This window comes from Eleutherodactylus coqui, chromosome 12, assembly GCF_035609145.1.
Source record: "Eleutherodactylus coqui strain aEleCoq1 chromosome 12, aEleCoq1.hap1, whole genome shotgun sequence".
Lineage (NCBI taxonomy): Eukaryota > Metazoa > Chordata > Amphibia > Anura > Eleutherodactylidae > Eleutherodactylus > Eleutherodactylus coqui.
In genome coordinates this window covers 115,182,609-115,194,521 of record NC_089848.1, presented here as the reverse complement: position 1 = coordinate 115,194,521, position 11,913 = coordinate 115,182,609, and positions in this window count along the sequence as shown.

Genomic DNA, 11,913 nt, shown 5'->3' with positions numbered 1-11,913 from the left:
ACAAAGAAAGGTATAGTGTCCAATCACGTGGAACATCACCTTGAAAGTAGCAAAGCATTCCTAACATTTTAGTGAATATATAATGTACTTTAAAAGAGTAAGGAATGCAGATACAATGACTAAATATGGTCTCCAGGAAATGTTCAAGCCCCCACTACAAAGGACAGCTCAGTTAGGTTTGTGCTGCTTTAAGAGCTACAGACTAAGCTATATATTAAGCAAACAATAAAAAGTCCCACCTTGTCTTCATGTGCTGCACACCTCAGTTCCGCTAGCAAGTATACTCACAAGCTGATTGCCATCCAGCTACTTCTGGCTCTGACAGACGCAAAACAATCCAATTGCAGGAATACAGCTTTTTGTGGAAAAACTTGCTTTTTATTTTCTTGTGGTGCTTGAATAATACAGAGAACGCGTTTCGGTTATGAAACCTTGTTCACCTCTGACTAACAAATGCATAATGCAGACCTTAAAAAGGTTTAGTGAAAATAAGTGAATTAAAAACACATGTGCAATTAACCCATGGCAATCTGTTACTTCAATTACCAGAGCTCGTTCCTCCTGCAGGAACTTGCCCTGATCATTTTATATATGCATGACACATTATATGGTATATAAGAATAGCATATTCATATACATATACTGAGCGCTCCGCTGCAAAGAGTAGAGTATGAAAACAATACATCATTGTTATAGAAACAAAAGGAAAATAACCTTTCTGACAGCAATATTAAATCAAGACACAAATTATTAGTATGGAATGTTATTACCAGCGATATATAGTAATCCATAACGCTACACCATACACTTCCAGCATAATGAAATCATGCTGGAATAAATGTGTGTTACTTGATAAATAATAATTATTATACCTAATAAATGTATAAAAGGTCCGTTTTATAATTCATTCCTTTAGGGAATCTTGTATTTAAGTTTAATATCCAGAACGCTTCTCTTTTAAACACTTTATCCGGGTTGATTGTTCCTTTCTTTTTATTTACGACCTTTTCAATTCCAAAGAATGAAAAAGTATTTAAACTGCCTTTATGCTTATCACAAAAGTGTTTAACCGCACCTGAACTGTTCACATTATCCTTTTTGATGTTACGGATGTGTTCATTGATTCGGGTCTTCAACTTTCGTGTGGTGCAACCTATATAATTCAAATTACACTCTCTGCATTGAATCATATATACTACATTAATAGTGTTGCAGTTAATATAATTGCAGATTTTATACTCTTTATTATTGTCGCTGTCAGAAAAAGTTTTTCTCCTATCAGTTAAATGGCATACGGTACATCTGGAATTGCCGCAGCGGAAAAAACCTTGAAATTTCATCCATTGCGGTTTTCCCTGACTGGAGGAAAAAGTGCTAGGTGCTATCAGATCTCCCAAATTTTTACTTCTTTTTGCAACACACTTAATTCCCTCATTCAATATCTCATCAACAATATCATCTTGTCTTAAAACAGGCAAAAATTTGAAAAACATTTTTTTAATCTCATAAAAATTTCTGCTGTACGCTGTAGAGAAAACCATTCCCTTACTAATATTTCCTTTTTTGCTTATACACTTATCCTTAAGTAGCTCTTCCCTGCTGACTGTTTCTATTTTAGTACATGCCTCATTCAATAATGGCTGTTTGTAACCTCTCTGATACAGCCTATTTTTGATGTCCATTTTTGCTGCATTAAATGAGACATCATCAGAGCAAGATCTTTTTGCTCGTATGAGTTCCCCTACGGGAAGAGCTTTGATAGTGTGTCTGGGATGACCACTATTTGCATGTAGTATGGTGTTACCCGCTGTTGTTTTTCTGTATAATTTGGTCTCTATTCCTTTAATACAATCACCTTTCAGGGTTAAATCCAGAAATGGTACTTCCTCCTGGGTGGACCGATCCCTGCAACCGTTGGTATATAGAACCCCGGGTTTTTTGAGAGACAGTAAGCATGTAATACAAAAGTTGCAAAATATGAAGTGGAATGATGACTTGTGTTGGATCTTATGTGATGTCAAGGATCTGTATTCTTGCATACCACACCATGCGGCCATAGAAGCAGTACGTTTTCATTTACAGAATTTTAGTAATTACAGTAATGAGCTGAAGGAATTTATTTTGCTATCTACGGAATTTTTGTTAACGCATAATTTTTTCTCGTTTGATCAACAATTTTTCTTGCAAATTTCTGGAGCCCCGATGGGATCGAAATTTTCTCCGGTTATAGCCAATCTCTTTATGAGTTGGTGGGAAGATTCCTTTATTTTCAGTCATAATAATCCCTTTGTTGGTCGCATGGTGTGGTATGCGAGATACATTGACGATATAATAATTATCTGGAATAAGGGTCTGGAAGGAAATGGGGTGCACGAACAAATCAGTGAGTTTGAAAATTATATCAACAATAATTCTGTCAATTTACAGTTTACTGTGATGCATAGTGACGTGGAAGTACCATTTCTGGATTTAACCCTGAAAGGTGATTGTATTAAAGGAATAGAGACCAAATTATACAGAAAAACAACAGCGGGTAACACCATACTACATGCAAATAGTGGTCATCCCAGACACACTATCAAAGCTCTTCCCGTAGGGGAACTCATACGAGCAAAAAGATCTTGCTCTGATGATGTCTCATTTAATGCAGCAAAAATGGACATCAAAAATAGGCTGTATCAGAGAGGTTACAAACAGCCATTATTGAATGAGGCATGTACTAAAATAGAAACAGTCAGCAGGGAAGAGCTACTTAAGGATAAGTGTATAAGCAAAAAAGGAAATATTAGTAAGGGAATGGTTTTCTCTACAGCGTACAGCAGAAATTTTTATGAGATTAAAAAAATGTTTTTCAAATTTTTGCCTGTTTTAAGACAAGATGATATTGTTGATGAGATATTGAATGAGGGAATTAAGTGTGTTGCAAAAAGAAGTAAAAATTTGGGAGATCTGATAGCACCTAGCACTTTTTCCTCCAGTCAGGGAAAACCGCAATGGATGAAATTTCAAGGTTTTTTCCGCTGCGGCAATTCCAGATGTACCGTATGCCATTTAACTGATAGGAGAAAAACTTTTTCTGACAGCGACAATAATAAAGAGTATAAAATCTGCAATTATATTAACTGCAACACTATTAATGTAGTATATATGATTCAATGCAGAGAGTGTAATTTGAATTATATAGGTTGCACCACACGAAAGTTGAAGACCCGAATCAATGAACACATCCGTAACATCAAAAAGGATAATGTGAACAGTTCAGGTGCGGTTAAACACTTTTGTGATAAGCATAAAGGCAGTTTAAATACTTTTTCATTCTTTGGAATTGAAAAGGTCGTAAATAAAAAGAAAGGAACAATCAACCCGGATAAAGTGTTTAAAAGAGAAGCGTTCTGGATATTAAACTTAAATACAAGATTCCCTAAAGGAATGAATTATAAAACGGACCTTTTATACATTTATTAGGTATAATAATTATTATTTATCAAGTAACACACATTTATTCCAGCATGATTTCATTATGCTGGAAGTGTATGGTGTAGCGTTATGGATTACTATTAGAGATGAGCGAACACGTTCGGCTCCGCCCCTTTTTCGCCCGAACACCGAACTTTGCGAACACTTAAGTGTTCGGGCGAAAAAGTTCGGGGGCCGCCGTGGCAGCGCGGGGGGGTGCGGCGGGGAGTGGGGGGGAGAGGGAGAGAGAGAGGGCTCCCCCCTGTTCCCCGCTACTGCCGCCCGCGCCGCCGCGCATCTCCCCGCCCCCCGGCGGCACCCGGACACTTACGCGCGAACACTGCAGTGTTCGGCAAAGCCGGTGTCCGGGTGCGGATGTGTCCGTAACGGACACGTTCGCTCATCCCTAATTACTATATATCGCTGGTAATAACATTCCATACTAATAATTTGTGTCTTGATTTAATATTGCTGTCAGAAAGGTTATTTTCCTTTTGTTTCTATAACAATGATGTATTGTTTTCATACTCTACTCTTTTCAGCGGAGCGCTCAGTATATGTATATGAATATGCTATTCTTATATACCATATAATGTGTCATGCATATATAAAATGATCAGGGCAAGTTCCTGCAGGAGGAACGAGCTCTGGTAATTGAAGTAACAGATTGCCATGGGTTAATTGCACATGTGTTTTTAATTCACTTATTTTCACTAAACCTTTTTAAGGTCTGCATTATGCATTTGTTAGTCAGAGGTGAACAAGGTTTCATAACCGAAACGCGTTCTCTGTATTATTCAAGCACCACAAGAAAATAAAAAGCAAGTTTTTCCACAAAAAGCTGTATTCCTGCAATTGGATTGTTTTGCGTAAGCTATATATTAACTAGAAGTGTAACACTGATCATCTTAATACTTTTGCATCTTCCTTCCTTTTAATTACACTTTTACTCTTAAACTACATATATCCCATGGGCTAGTCCCACAGAGGAGACTTTAGTCCTTCACCTTCCTGGAGTTATGGTAGTCTCCAAGGAGGACTTGTCTTCACTCCGTTCCCCAAATTGAGAACTCCTCTGGGTTAGAGAAACCTTGACGTCTGAATGACGCAGATTTTAAGTCTGATGGGTGAACATCTTCACATGGGCGTTCACTAGGGCTTACAACTTTGGTAACTCATTTAATTTGTTTTTTACACATTGTAAGCAAATATGGAACACAAACCAATAAGATTTTAAATACAGCATAAACAGCGAAGCATAAGAATAATATTTGGAATAAAGCTTGAACTATATCCAACACAGTAAAAATCTGGTCATCTAGAATCAGTGGCGTCTACTAATTTGTTCCTTAATTGCATTGGATAAAACTCAGAAGCGAATATAGCATAAAAGATAAAGATATTTTAACACAGTTTTCTCATCTCATAATTGTAATAAATGGCCCTGTCCTTGTACAATCCATCCTCTAGCTGCATACCCTCTGAGGAGTAAGGAGAGGCCTAATGATCCTTAAAGTGAGTGAGGATAAAGGTCTTATGGCTGTTCATTGGTAAAGACTTTCGTTCCATTAGATGGCCATGTCATACACGCTCTCGGATTGTTGCAGGCTGTGTCTTAAGACATAATGTACATTTGGCTGCGTCTCTTTACCAGAAATGGGCCATTTTACAAAAGAGGAGAGGTGCTTGTAGTATCGGACTGAAATCATTGACAGGTCTACTGCTAAGAAAACCATGAAGCAGACTGGTGCTGGTATCAATATATAAACGAATATGTATAATTCCAGAAAAATCATCTTGCAATGCCGCTAACCAATTTTATAGCGTTTGACTATAAATCACCGCCAAATGCCAGTGCTTTATACCATTCTGTGCATAGCTTGTGTCTGTTGTGGGAAGCACAGCTCTGTACCAGCGGTCTGGCCAAATAAAGCATTATGTGACATCCTTCCTTTAGGTGTGTTCCATATAGAGTATAAAGTAATGAGTGGACATTATCAATGTTTTTTGTTTCTCCTCTTTGATCTCACTAATCTTAAAGTTTGAGGGTTCCATTGAGTATCTTCCTTGCCACTACTTTGTGCGTGATGTGAAGTGCAAGACATCTGTACAATCATCAAGAGATTCTGAATTCTGTCAAGAACTCCATTGACAAAATGTGTTCCCCTAGCACCTATCTCCCTCTATTATCTCCGGGGACTCCATATTGACATACTACCTCAGACAATTGCTTCTTATACTCCATTTACACTGACAGATGATCGCTCAAACGTTGCTCAAACAACAGTTTGAGTGACCGTTTTGAGCGATCATCTTAGCATACTAAAAGCCCTCACTAACTTCCCGCTGTCGTACAAACTTGAAATTTGGTACAACCATTCTTTAGGTCTGAAATAGTAAAAGTAAAGGTTTTGCAACTTCATTATTCAATTCTAAGTGCGAATATCCATGAAAAACCATGATTCATGAGAGGTTTTTTTCTCAAACCATAAAGACTACGAAAATTGTTTTTTTGCATACACACTACCTTCAGGTTGTGGAGGCGTACTAAGCAGTCCTTTTTGAGAAATGTATTGTCCAACCACAATAATTCATGATCAAAATGTGAATCTTGATATGTAAATATGGAAAATAAAGGGATCACAACTTGATTATCTATCTTACAAGCCCACAGACAGACTTCTGATGACCCTTCTCAATTCCCTCGCATATTACTGAGTCGGGTCTTGTTCCAGTTTGGTATAGTATCTGGTGTCTGTCAGCTATCTGTCTGCTTTTTTCGTGTAGTCCCATGTATTCATGAGGACTATAGCACCACCTTTTGAACTTGATACCGGAGAACCCCACGGTTGGTGTATTCTTCATGCTTCCCAAACTACCGTACACAAAGCTGGCAACCCAAGGAGGACACTTATCTCAGGTGTGGGAACCCTCACTGAAAAAATCTCAGGATGAGAAGAAGGTGTCCCTAAATCACTGGTGAGAAATATAACCAGCTACTTGCATGGACCTACTGAACAAACTGTTAACTGTAGGTCTCCTTTTCAATGGCGCCATCCTGGCCACCATGGATGTGGAATCCCTGTACTGCAACATCCTACACGAAGGTGGACTGACCGCCTGCCAAGCACACCTTGATGCCAATGGGGTTGCCTCTGAATCGGTGTTACAACTTACAAGATTCATCCTTGTACACAATTATTTCTCCTTTGGCAAACAGATACAGTTAGCGCCAGAAATATTTGGACAGTAACACAATTTTCGCGAGTTGGGCTCTGCATGCCACCGCATTGGATTTGAAATGAAGCCTCTACAACAGAATTCAAGTGCAGATTGTAACGTTTAATTTAAAGGGTTGAACAAAAATATCTGATAGAAAATGTAGGAATTGTCCACATTTCTTTACAAACACTCCACATTTTAGGAGCTCAAAAGTAATTGGACAAATAAACATAACCCAAACAAAATATTTTTTTTTCAATATTTTGTTGCGAATCCTTTAGAGGCAATCACTGCCTTAAGTCTGGAACCCATGGACATCACCAAATGCTGGGTTTCCTCCTTCTTAATGCTTTGCCAGGCCTTTACAGCCGCAGCCTTCAGGTCTTGCTTGTTTGTGGGTCTTTCCGTCTGAAGTCTGGATTTGAGCAAGTGAAATGCATGCTCAATTGGGTTAAGATCTGGTGATTGACTTGGCCATTGCAGAATGTTCCACTTTTTTGCACTCATGAACCCCTGGGTAGCTTTGGCTGTATGCTTGGGGTTATTGTCCATCTGTACTGTGAAGCGCCGTCCAATCAACTTTGCAGCATTTGGCTGAATCTGGGCTGAAAGTATATCCCGGTACACTTCAGAATTCATCCGGCTACTCTTGTCTGCTGTTATGTCATCAATAAACACAAGTGACCCAGTGCCATTGAAAGCCATGCATGCCCATGCCATCACGTTGCCTCCACCATGTTTTACAGAGGATGTGGTGTGCCTTGGATCATGTGCCGTTCCCTTTCTTCTCCAAACTTTTTTCTTCCCATCATTCTGGTACAGGTTGATCTTTGTCTCATCTGTCCATAGAATACTTTTTCAGAACTGGGCTGGCTTCTTGAGGTGTTTTTCGGCAAATTTAACTCTGGCCTGTCTATTTTTGGAATTGATGAATGGTTTGCATCTAGATGTGAACCCTTTGTATTTACTTTCATGGAGTCTTCTCTTTACTGTTGACTTAGAGACAGATACACCTACTTCCCTGAGAGTGTTCTGGACTTCAGTTGATGTTGTGAACGGGTTCTTCTTCACCAAAGAAAGTATGTGGCGATCATCCACCACCGTTGTCTTCCGTGGACGCCCAGGCCTTTTTGAGTTCCCAAGCTCACCAGTGAATTCCTTTTTTCTCAGAATGTACCCGACTGTTGATTTTGCTACTCCAAGCATGTCTGCTATCTCTCTGATGGATTTTTTCTTTTTTTTCAGCCTCAGGATGTTCTGCTTCACCTCAATTGAGAGTTCCTTTGACCGCATGTTGTCTGGTCACAGCAACAGCTTCCAAATCCAAAACCACACACCTGGAATCAACCCCAGACCTTTTAACTACTTAATTGATTACAGGTTAACGAGGGAGACGCCTTCTGAGTTAATTGCAGCCCTTAGAGTCCATTGTCCAATTACTTTTGGTCCCTTGAAAAAGAGGAGGCTATGCATTACAGAGCTATGATTCCTAAACCCTTTATCCGATTTGGATGTGGAAACTCTCATATTGCAGCTGGGAGTGTGCACTTTCAGCCCATATTATATATATAATTGTATTTCTGAACATGTTTTTGTAAACAGCTAAAATAACAAAACTTGTGTCACTGTCCAAATATTTCTGGCCCTAACTGTATTCCTGCAACTCAACAGAACTGCCGTGGGCAGTAAAATGGCACCGCAATATGCCAACCTTTTCATGGCAAAACTGGAGAGTGACTTTTTGGCCTCCTGCCCCAACAAACCATTGGCCTACTTCCACTACATTGATAACATCATAATCATCTGGGCCGACACCGAACAAGAACTAATACTATTCCATGAGAGATTCAATGCACTTCACCTCACCATAAACCTGACATTAAGCTACTCGTATACAGCAATCTATTTTTTGGACACCACCATAAAAATTTCGAACAAGTCAATACAGACATCCCTATACCGGAAACCAATTGATTGGCCCACATACCTCAGATGGGACAGTTCCCATCATAAGCACATCAAAAAGTCCATAGTCTACAGCCAGGCCATCAGATACAACTAGATCTGCTCCAACTCAACAAACAAAGAGGAACATTTACACAATCTCAAAAAGACATTTTTAAATGGGAGCTACTATCCCACCTCAATTGATGACCCAATCATCAGAGCCACCAGGATACCCAGGAATCAACTACTCCAATACAAGGAGAAAGAAAAAAATGGACATGTACCTCTAGTAGTGACCTACAATTCACAGCTAGAGGCACTAAGGAAGACTGCAAAGAAACTCCACCATACCCTTCACAAGGATTACCATCTGACAACCATATTCCCGGACCCTCCCCTCCTATATTATAGGCAACCTCCTAATTTGAGAAACCTTATAATCAGGAGTGCATTACCCTCTGACACACAAAAAGAAACTTCTACCTGTAATATAAGGAGTGGCAAGACCTGCTAACATGTACGGACCGCAGACAGGATACAAATCCCCAAAACACAGCAGGACTATAAGATCCCGGGGACAGTCACATGTTTCACGTCTAATGTTGTGTATCTGATCCTGTGCAGTAAATGTCCTGTTGGGGGGCTTTTATGTTGGAGAAACAGGACAAAAACTGAAAGCCAGGATGAGATCTCATCGCCACACAATTAAAGAGAGAAAGACAGAATTACCTGTGGCTGAGCATTTTTATAGTCACGGACACAACATAGAACACATGAAAGTTACTATATTAAAAGGCAATTTTAAATCCCAATGTCACAGAAGAATTTGGGAGTACAAGTTTATAACACTCTTCTTCCATCAGTGGAGAATATGAGAAATAGGTGGGGAGGGATAACAGGCTGGCCTGGTGACCCCCTAACATCAATTTAGAGGGCATAAAACTTTCACATTCCTTGTAATTGACTAAGTATTTACTCCTGTCAGGTTTGTGCTGCTGGGATCTGTAGTTCTACAGATTTCCAGGAGCACATCTTCACAGGCGTGGAATGATTGTGCTAGCTGGGTATAGACTGCTCCTAGCAGCCAATCTCCACTAGTTTGCTGCATATATATACCAGTTCTTCTGCAAGAGGAATTTGGTATCCCATCACTCTAGGGCTTGGTTTTCTTGGCTGCCTGTTATGTGTTGTGTGTATATAGGTGTGAACAGTGCTCATTTGGTCTGTGCAGGTGTCAAACAAGGTGTATGAACAGTCCTGTTCTATCTTGCGTGCAAGTCCCTGAGTTGTTGGTGCGAACAGTGATATATTCAGTGTCTATGGAGGTTTCCAGACACCAGGTGTGAACAGTCCTACTCTGTGAGTTGGTGTGAGCTGCGCCCTGTCCGGCTGTGGACCGTTTGCCATCCAGAGATAGGTAGGTCCCTAGGTTCCAATTCGGGGTCGTCCTTATTGGGACGATAGCCCTGCTTGAAGGCAGGTTTTCATGTGGTGGTTGTCTCCTTAGAGTAGGGAGGCTTGTCCCTTCTCCTCTGGGTTCTCATCTGTATCTGACAGCCGAGCATCTGACCTGCTCCTGCTAGATTGCTAGCTTTAATCCTGCACCATATTTCTGCTATCATCCGGGATTAAGCCCAGGACCAAGTGCCGTATATTTACTGCACTTAGTCCTTAAGAGGTTAAAGCACACTTGCCTTTTATTGAAATAAGTTAGACTAGAAAATTCTGTCTGTCTGCAGCCACCATTTGGGCAGGAACACGCAGCTCAGTTAAATCATTTAGAACTAAATTTATATAAACCTTGCATAGCCGCAATTGAAAGTTTGGTGTGAATCTGTCCCAGAACTGTGTTCTCGCTAATCCAAGAAATGGATTTAATATTTGTGTGAGTTTTGTACATATCACAAAAAACATGTGTGAGAATATCGTTCGTGTGAATAAGCTCTCACTTAGCTTTTGAAGATCTTGATGGTAATACGCCATGAGCTTCTTAATTGCTGCATAACTAGGCAGATTTGACAGATTTGGATAATCAGTAAAATCCAATAATAAGTGCCACAGGAGTGTACATAGGGGATATTCTATGAGTATACCAACCGGGTGTGAGACACCGGATGGCATGATACCAATTAACCCAAGTTGGCCCACAGAAAAATTTCAAATTCCAAGTAGTATTTCAGGAAGAGCAGGCAGACTCCATGATGTGCAGCCGACTCCAATGCCTGAAACTCCGGCATCAATGCCTATGCAATAAAATGGTGTATAGGGATAGGTGCTCATCAGTTGAAAGCAGTTCGTAATAGAATATAATATCACATTACTAACTGCTCTCTGCTGATGGCCACCTATCCCTACTCAACTTTATTCCATTGACAGATTTTAGGAATTTGAGAAAGCTGAATGACAACCTCTGTAATGGCAGCCATATTGGGCGTCATTCGCAGTAGGGCTGGATCAGAATAACTGTCATACAGTATATGGGAGCCTGTAAATATAGCAGGTTTGCGCAGGTAAAGGAATCGCTGCTTGTTCCGTTCATATCAGAGACATTTATCACATGAGTCACGAGACAATTAAAAAAAGAGATATTGCTCAAATTAATGGCGGTCTTTACATTGTGCAAAACTCGTTCTCAGCAAGTGAAGTGATATATATATATATATATACCCAGATCTAGATTTATATGTACCAACTTTCTTAGGTTGGCATGCACAATAAACAGAGAATAGAACCGACTCATTTCATTGGGTTAGTTCACACTTTCATATTTTGCAAGCACATTTCGGTCGCGCAGAAAAAACATATTTCTCAGCGTATTTGCGAACCAACCCCACCCCATAGAAGTCAATGGGGAGGGGTCGGTGCAAACAATATGCAAGAAGATGCATGAAACCCTGCGTAATTGCACTGGAAAAAAAAGAACACATCGGTACATCTTTGTTTGCCAAGTGCATCTGAACATGCCAAGTACAGTAAAATACGCTGATGCGTGTGCAAAAAAAAAAGCAGCGCTTAGGCACGTGCAAATTCGCTTGCGCCTGTGTGAAGCCAGCCATAGAAATATTTATCCCCTAACACTGTTCTGGGAGGAAAGGGTTAATTTAACATGAGCTTGCAGGACTGTGCCACTATGGCTAACTATAGGGGAGAAGGAACGTGCTGCTGTCAGGCTGAAGGACTATATCACTGCTGACAAACAGGGAGGCCAGGAAAAGGTTACATTCAAGCTAAAGGGCCGTACCATTACACTGAGCCGTGGGGGGGATAGGGAATGCTGCCTGCCTCTCA